This window comes from Cervus canadensis, chromosome 3 (genome assembly GCF_019320065.1).
Source record: "Cervus canadensis isolate Bull #8, Minnesota chromosome 3, ASM1932006v1, whole genome shotgun sequence".
NCBI classification, from domain to species: domain Eukaryota; kingdom Metazoa; phylum Chordata; class Mammalia; order Artiodactyla; family Cervidae; genus Cervus; species Cervus canadensis.
The window spans coordinates 102,559,548-102,567,875 of NC_057388.1; the positions used below are offsets into that span (position 1 = coordinate 102,559,548).

An 8,328-nucleotide genomic window follows, 5' to 3' on the forward strand; every position below is an offset into this window, starting at 1 on the left:
GGAAGGCGAAGCAAGCGCATCTGCTGTGTCCAAAGCCCAACGGCCCCCACTAGGCACCCCAAGGCGGGGGACGGGAGACCGAAGGTCAGGGCCGGAGGCCACACCCCAACCCCTGCCTTCCTCACCCTGCCCGAGGGGCAAGGGGGAAAAGACAGGCGAGGGGCCCCGTGGACAGACCGAGAAGAGCGGACACGTTCACTGGGAACACCCGTCCCTCGTCCGGCACGGCTTAGGCCCGGCCCGGGAGAGCACAACCACACCACATCAATCAGTTGAGCCAAGGTGTGTGGGGGGGGGGGGGAAGGCACAGGCGAGGACAGTCACCGGAGGGGCCCGCTTTAAGCCTCGCCGACAACCTCCCCCCCGCCTGCCCACAACCTCACACCTCAGGCGAGAGCAGCCAACGACCCCAGGAGGAGAACAGCTGACACGTGGCACGGAGCCTACAGGGCAGGGGTCGTCCCAGCCGCCACCGGGTGCCCGCAGCGGGGAGCACAGGGCCAAAGACCCACACCGCCTCGCCCCACCGCCCTCGGGTCGCCCAGACGCGGCACCACGAGCTGGGTCGGCCAGACACGCCACACAGGAGCCGGCGCACAGGCCCAGGCAGGCGGCTCCAGCGGCAAAGGCAGAACCAGGCGCCAGCTGGCGGCCCACAGGCCCGGAGCCCCGCGTGCATCCAGAGACCCAAAGTCCTCGGCGGCAGACACCAAAGGAGACCGTGTCAGCACTTACCTGGTGGCAAAAAAGACCTATTTTGGGCGACAAAATGACAGCAGACGACAGCGGGGCCCATCTATGACTCGCAGGGAGGGACCCCGGAACCTTGACCCGGCCACCTGTCCCCAGCACTACCCCATGAACATCAGGCCTGGAGCTCTCGGGGGCCATCTGGTCGACTTGGGGGGGGGGGGGAGAGGGGGCCGCGTGGTGGCAAAAGTGGGGGCGCGGACGCCAAGGGAGAGGGAGCTGGCCGGAGACTCCCTCCCCGCTTCGCCCACACGGGTAGGCGTACCGGTCCGTCCGAGTCTCCGAACGGGGATTTGACTTCGACGTGCATAAAGAAAAAAGAAGAAAGAACCGTCAGCGGGGCGCCTCCAACAAGACGAGCGGGCCCCGACCAGGGCCCACGCCCGGGGCCCAGACCGTCCTACACAGGGCACCCAGGACGGCTCGAGCCGGTCCCCACCCACCTCCTGACTGACCGGGATTCAGGGAGTTGGGGAGGGGTGAGAAAAAGTCGCGTCCAACGACCGAGACCCACGAGGGCACGCTGAACGGTCGAGCGCGCCCTCCCCGGCCACCCGCGGAAGCAGGGCCCGGTCCATCCACGTCTCCGGACCTATCGGGACTTTGAGAAAAGAAAAGGCATGCGTGCCGGGAGACGCCTCAGGCGACCGGACCCCACCGGGGGACCGCACACGCGCCCGCGCCGGCCGTCCTCTCCGGGTCACCCCTCACGACTCCGGCGGGCGGGTCCCCACCTCCGGAGTGCGACGCGGAAAACACCTCGGTCAGAGAGAACCCGAGGGCCCGGACCCAGCCGCGCCCTCCGCCGACCTCCACGCCACAGTCCGGGCCGGTCCCCACCTCCGGAGCGGGGCCGAGGGCGAAGCAAACGCTCCTGAGGGCGACCCGGGAGGAGGCAGGACCGCCGAGTCCGAGTCCAGGCGCTCCGGGCAGGGAAGACCCTCTCCCTGCCCACCTCGGCGGTCCGGCCCAGGTAGGGTCCGGCCGGTCCGTCTCCACGGCCGGAGGGGCACGGGGAGATGCTGGTCGACCCGGCCAGGCCACCCCAGAGCCCGGATCTGGAGCGCCGCGACGGTCACCCTCCTCAGAAACCTAGAGAACCAATCTCCGGCGACAGCAGGACGTCCCTAGGCCTCGGTGTCACCGGGACTGTCACCGCCAGCATAGCCCGTCTCTGAGAGCACTGCCTCGGGCCCGGCGGCTGAGTCACAATCCTCCTGAAGGTCTCGCCGAAGCTCCGGAGGGGAGGGACAATATAAAAGCGGCCGCCAGGTGGCTCCTGACAACCGGCTCGACCGTCCCGAGGACGGGTCGCTGTCGCCGGCCGCCGAGGAGCCACCGCGCCGGCCGCCCAAACGCCCGAGCTCGGGCCGGAGCCTCCTCCGCCTCCGAGCCACGCGACGCGACGCGACCCCGGCCGCAGAGGAAGGGAGAGGAGCTGGGAACTATCTCCTCAGGAGGCTGCCCCGAAGGAGACGCGCTCCCCCCACGCGATTCCAGGGTGGTGGGGGGACATTCCACGGAGACGCCGGCGGCGGGGGCTCGGGGGCCGAGAGAGGGGCACCAGTGACATCCCGGGCTCCCCCGGACCCCCTCCCCCCAAAAGAGGGAGTGAGAGAGGGAGGGAGGGAGGGAGGGAGGGAGGGGAGGGGAGGGGAGGAGGGAGGGAGGGAGGGAGGGAGGAAGGGACCGACCGGCAAAGTGAAACCAACCAGGCAAGCGCTGCTCGGAGAACAAAGCAGGACTTTGGAAAGCAGACACAGACACAGACACGCAAACCCAGGAGCAAGAAAGGAAACGAAGGAGACACTCGGACCCCCAACAAGAGAAAACAAAACTCAACCTGGGTAGAGACCGTGACCAAGTCCAAAGACAACAAACAAAGTGCACTTGAGGTCAGGAGAACGTGGATTTCAAGATCACTGGCCACAAACACCGGAAAGGCGGGCGGCCGGCCGGGCGGTCTGGGGTGGCAGGGCTGCGGGGGTGGGGTTGAGGGGCGTGGTGGGGAGGACCGAGTCAATAGGGATCCACTAAATAAGCCCCGGACTCCATGACAACAGCCAAGTCAATGAATGCATAACTTTTTGAAGTAGAACCGAAACGAAATGAAACAAAACCACCAGGCAGGAAAGTCAAGTCGTAGAACTGCTCTGGCAGCTTAAAAGTCAGAGAGAGGGAGGGAGGGAGGGAGGGAGGGGGAGAGAGAGAGACAGAGAGAGACAGAGAGAGACAGAGAGAGAGAGAGAGAGAGAGAGAGAGAGAGAGAAAGAAAGGGAGAGGGAGAGAGGGAGAGAGGGAGAGAGAGAGAGAGAGAGAGAGAGAGAGAGAGAGAGAGAGAGAGAGAGAGAGAGAGAGAGAGAGAGAAAGAGAAAGAGGGAGAGAGAGAGAGAGAGAGAGAGAGAGAGAGAGAGAGAGAGAGAGCGCGAGAGCGAGAGCGCACATGTGCATATACGCATGTACATATGTGTACGGACACATATTCGCATCTATATATACGTGTGCACACATGCGTATAAACAAGCGCGTACGAAGGGCATGCATGCATGCTCACGTACACGCATGTGTCTGTGCGTGCACGTATATGCCTAGGCGTTTAAAGTGTGCATGTATGCTTGCGTGTATATACGTATGCACAGGCATCTATACACATACGTACACGGATATGCACGCGCACGAATACACATGCTCATATGTGCCTATACATAGATATACACACCTACATTTAAATAAACACGGGCGTGTAAACGCATATAGATGCACATGTGTGTGTACGTGTGATGTATACGCACAGGTGTGTGTGTGTGTGTGTACGCATGTGCGGACACGTACGTGCATGCTTACATATGCACACATATCCGCCTGTGTATATGCACACGTGTATGTACACGTGTGTACATACATATGCACACATACCTATACGTCTACATGTAGCGTATATACGTCCACACAGACGTACGGCTGTATATGTGTATACATATACACACATGTATGTGTAAGTAAACATACACGCATATACGTATGTACAGTTGCAAGTGTGTGTATAGAGTGTATATACACAGATTGATGTGCATAGATGCACACACACGCGTATGCATGCATACACGTACGTATTAGTCAGTGTACATGTACCTATGTGCATACATACGCATGTGTCTGTGTTGATGTCTACGTGCGCGCGTGTGTGCATACATATAGGCGTCAGACAACTGAACCTCCAAAAGAGAAACAATCCCCGATGAGCGAAGTCGGCAGGAGGCCCGAACAGACACCTTCATTCAAAATAAAGGTAGAACAGACAGACACTCAGAAGCACAAGGTAGAAGACAAATCAATGGCGGGGCTGGGCTGGGCTGGGCTGGGCTGGGGCAGCTGGGGGTGGGGGCGGGCTCACGGAAGCACCCCGGGGCGTTTATCTGGACAACGATAACTTGGAGGGGAAAGGCCCAGGAGCTGGACTCGCAATCGCGACAGCAAGTTTGAAACATCAAAAGACAGTGGCTCCTGATCGATGGAATGCATCTTTCCTGCAGCTGAGAAAAGTGTTGACGGACTCAGAGATATCAGAGCTCATCACCTGGCACCTCACAGAGAGAGAAACCCCATCACTAGGGAAACGAGTCCTGGGATCCCTCAGGACACTCCACCAAAGATTCCCCATCCGACCCAACCCGGCAACTCCACGGAGTGCCTACGGCGGGGACCAAGAAGATATGCGCGTGTGTATGTGTGGTATCGACACCTATACCTAGGTAGACATCCGTACAAACAGAATGATAGAACTCTCTGTCTGTGTGCCTACACCTGTATCTATTCAGGTGCGCGTGTGCGCACGCGCATGCAGACACACACACACACACACACACACACACACACACCACACCACACCACACCCACCCACCCACCCCCCCCCCCACACACACAGACAAATGGGACTCAACCACCAGAAGGGAATAAAATCTCACAGTCTGCAGGAACTTGGAGAGATCTTTAGAAAGGCTATTATGCTAAATGAAGCACCTCAGATCAGTCGTTTCCATGCAGAATCTACCAAAGGATACACCGTGAACAGAACAGAACAAATCAGAAGCAGGCGCATAGATACCATAAAGGAACACATGGGTGGTGGCCAGAGGAGGGAGGGGGTGACGCGGTGGCGGGGGTGGGTGGGGAAGGGGAGAGAGTGAGTGAGTGCCACTGGTGACGGAGACAGACGAAGCGGTGCAGCCTTCCACGGATGAAATCAGTGAGTCACGGGCACGTCATGACACCAAATGCCATCTGCCGTGACACCAAGTGGTGACGGACAGTCACTCACGAGATGTATCCTGGTGATCGCTGTGTCCTTCCTGCGCTACACTGAAACATCGTCTGTACACCTGAAAATTAATGGGGGAACAACAACAGGAACAAAACCAAAACAAGGAAAGAAGGAAGGAAGGAAGGAAGGGAGGGAGGAAGGGAGGAAGGAAGGCAGGCAAAAGAAAACGTTGTCAGTCAGTTAGACGTCAATTTGAGAAGAGTGGGACTGAGAGGGGTGGGGGAGAGAAACTAGGGTGAGGAGGAGGAGGAGGAGCAGGAGCAGGAGCAGGAGGAGGAGGAGGAAGAAAAGGACCAAGGGCCTTGAGGGGGAGAGGGAGATAAAGGATCCAAAGAGTGGACAGGACGGTCAGGTCAGTGCCATAGGGAAAGGAAACGAAGCCAAGGAACACATTCCCAACGGTGGTTTTGTCCAGTCCAAGATGAAGATGTGGATAGCACAAGTGTCCTTCCTCCAGCACACAGGGACACACAGGCCTCACTTGGCGAGGCAGTTCAGGATAACCCTGAAAGCTGAAGCTGAAAAAAGAAGCCGTCACGTTCATCCATGGCTGAAAAGTACCATGGTCCTACGACATGACATTCAAAAATCCTACCAAACCATTGAAAGACTCTCTCACTCACTCGCCATTAAAAATGTAGAGAACAGAAAAGGAGCGAAACGATGGTGGGTGGGTGGGTGGGTGGGTGGGTGGATGGATGGATGGATGGATGGATGGATGGATGGATGGGTGGATGGGTGGGTGGATGGGTGGGTGGATGGATGGATGGATGGGTGGATGGATGGATGGATGGATGGGTGGATGGATGGATTTCCATGATAGTCTGATTATGGAACACACTGACAGAAAAGCATCCGATTCACTTCTGTAAAGAATCTGTCTTGCCTTCCCGGCCTGGTGTCTTTCGTATGTCTGGATGATTCCCTCCCCCACCCCCACTCCCAGCTTTAAGGTCAGCCTCCAAAACGAAGCCCTGTGTGCTCTCAAGGTCCCGCCGGAACTCTCTCTTCGGAGCGCCCTTCTGAAGGGGGACGTTTTCACCCACGTCATCGCCCTGAGACAGCTTCAGCCTGTCCCTCCCCTCCCCCCACCGCCGCCTGCCTCCCTCCTGCTCCTCTTCCCCTTCCTCTTCCTCCTCCTCTGAACTCTTGAGCTTCTCCTCTCACTGGCCTCTCATCCCACACGGTGGCAGTGTCGGCCTAGGTATGCTCAGGTGTTTCCTAACCGCATCCAAGTGGGCTTCCACTGTTTCTCGGCTGCGTCGTTCTGGGACCATTTCTTCCTGGCCTTTTCCACGGGTGGGGGAGACCTGGACGGGCCGGGCCCAGGCGGGGCGGGGGTGGGGGTGAGGGAGCGTGCATGTGGGGGGAAGGGAAGGGAAGGGTGGGGGCAGAGAGGAGGAGGAGGAGGCCGGGGGGGGGGGGGAGAGGGGGAACACAACTCCCCAGTGCCAGTGCGTGCCTATGGCCTGGAAAACAGATCACACGCCAGGCTAGCTCCGAAAAAGGGGATCGGTCATGAGACCGGGCACGTGTGTTCTTTCTTTGCAGAGTCCCTGCAGATCGAACAGGCAGGGGCAAATTTTGGGCTTCCCGCAGTTAGAACTGTTCAGCCAGTGTAGAAACAGGTCTGACCACGTTAGGCTTCTCGGTATTGCATGTCACAAGCCAAGCACATTGTAAAATTGTATTGTGCACACTGGAGCCGCCGTGCAGAGGGAGATCTCATCCGGCTCCATGTGTTCTTCCAGTGAATAGGCCGGGATCTCAGGAAGAACAGACATCCAGAGAGTTGAGTGAATCTGACCGTCACGCTTTCAGAATTCATGTGAACTAGAAAGGAGGTTCACTCACATGTGAGTTTGTCTTTCCATAGGCTGAATCCTCTCTTTGAGCAGATTAGGGTTCCGGGGGCAAAATGGAGCAGAGAGGACAGAGAGTTCCCTTAGGTCCCCTGCTCCTCCCGCAACGGTCTTAGGAACATCCTGCCCCAGAGGAGTGTGCCGGCCACAACCCACCTACACGGAGACGTCACTGTCAGTCATCCTCGTCCAGAGTCCCCCGTCTGCCCTCGCCTTCACGCCTGCCTGGCATTGTCCGTCTATAGGTTTGTATCGAACCTGCCCGGAGCCCAGTGGCATCTTCCCTGATCGGGGATCGATCGAAAACACCCTGTCCCCTGCCTCATCGGCAGGTGGATTCTTAACCACTGGGCCACCAGGCAGGGAAGTCCCTTCACAGCCTTCTAAAATCATCTACCCTGAAACATGAAATGTTGTCATCCAAATCATCGGACCATCACGACTGAAATGAAGGAAAATATGTTCGTTAAAGAAAGTCTCAACTCCTCAGTGCTTGCCTTAGAACCACAAAGGCATCTCTCTCTCTCTCTCTCTCTCTCTCTCTCTCTCTCTCTCTCTCTCTCTCTCTCTGCCTCTCTCTCTCTCTCTCTCTCTCTCTCTCTCTGCCTCTCTCTGCCTCTCTCTGCCTCTCTCTCTCTCTCTGTCTGTCTCTCTCTCTCTCACACACACACACACATGCACGCTCCATAGTCCGAAGGAAACCAACTTCTGTGTTTATCCATCCCGCTTGTTGTGGCTGTTGTGCCTTCGCTAGTCAAAGAAGCTGATCTAATGTGGAATCCGATGTCTTCTTCTCTAGGACACTTCGAGAAGCAGCAAGAGTGCCAGTTTGTGAGAACCGAAGGCCAAACCGGCGTGATGTAACCCGGCGATGTGTGTCGTCAGAGGCCCATCTAGATTCGCACTCCAGTTCACGGAGGGGAGCAGTGGGAACAGGAGTGTGGACCCTTCCCACTCCCCCAGTGAACATCTGTCCCGTGGAAGGGGTATAGGAACCTCATGACCTGACCCACGTGGTGAACAGTCACCAAAGACAAAGAATTCCTACAGCCAGACGTTTGAAACCACGAACCCTGTCCCTCCATCACCTGACCTTTCAGAATGCTACGTGGAACCCTTTCAAGAAGCTTGGGGCAGGAAAAAAAAAAAAAACAAAAACAAAAAAACAAGAAGAAGCAGAAGAAGCAGCAGCAGCAGCAGCAGCTGGGGGCTTGGAGGTATGGACCCCTGAATTCTCCTCGCTCGGCCCTCCCTGCAAGGAAACGTTGTGTGCTTGCCTGCGCCCCACATGCCAACTTTTCGGGGGATCGGACCTCCCAGGGTGCCCCTGCACCAGGCACCCTGCCTGCGTGCGACATCCCAAGAGATCCTATGGAGAAACATCTCCGGCCACTC

General features: G+C 57.7%; 1 long non-coding RNA gene across 1 annotated transcript; it reads left to right on the plus strand.

Annotated features, from left to right (window-relative positions):
- Positions 1 to 6,162: 6,162 nt before the first annotated feature.
- On the plus strand, positions 6,163 to 8,070 carry LOC122437998. Its single transcript, XR_006268414.1, has 2 exons — positions 6,163 to 6,275; positions 7,733 to 8,070. It is a non-coding gene; the product is annotated as an uncharacterized LOC122437998 (long non-coding RNA).
- Positions 8,071 to 8,328: the final 258 nt, after the last annotated feature.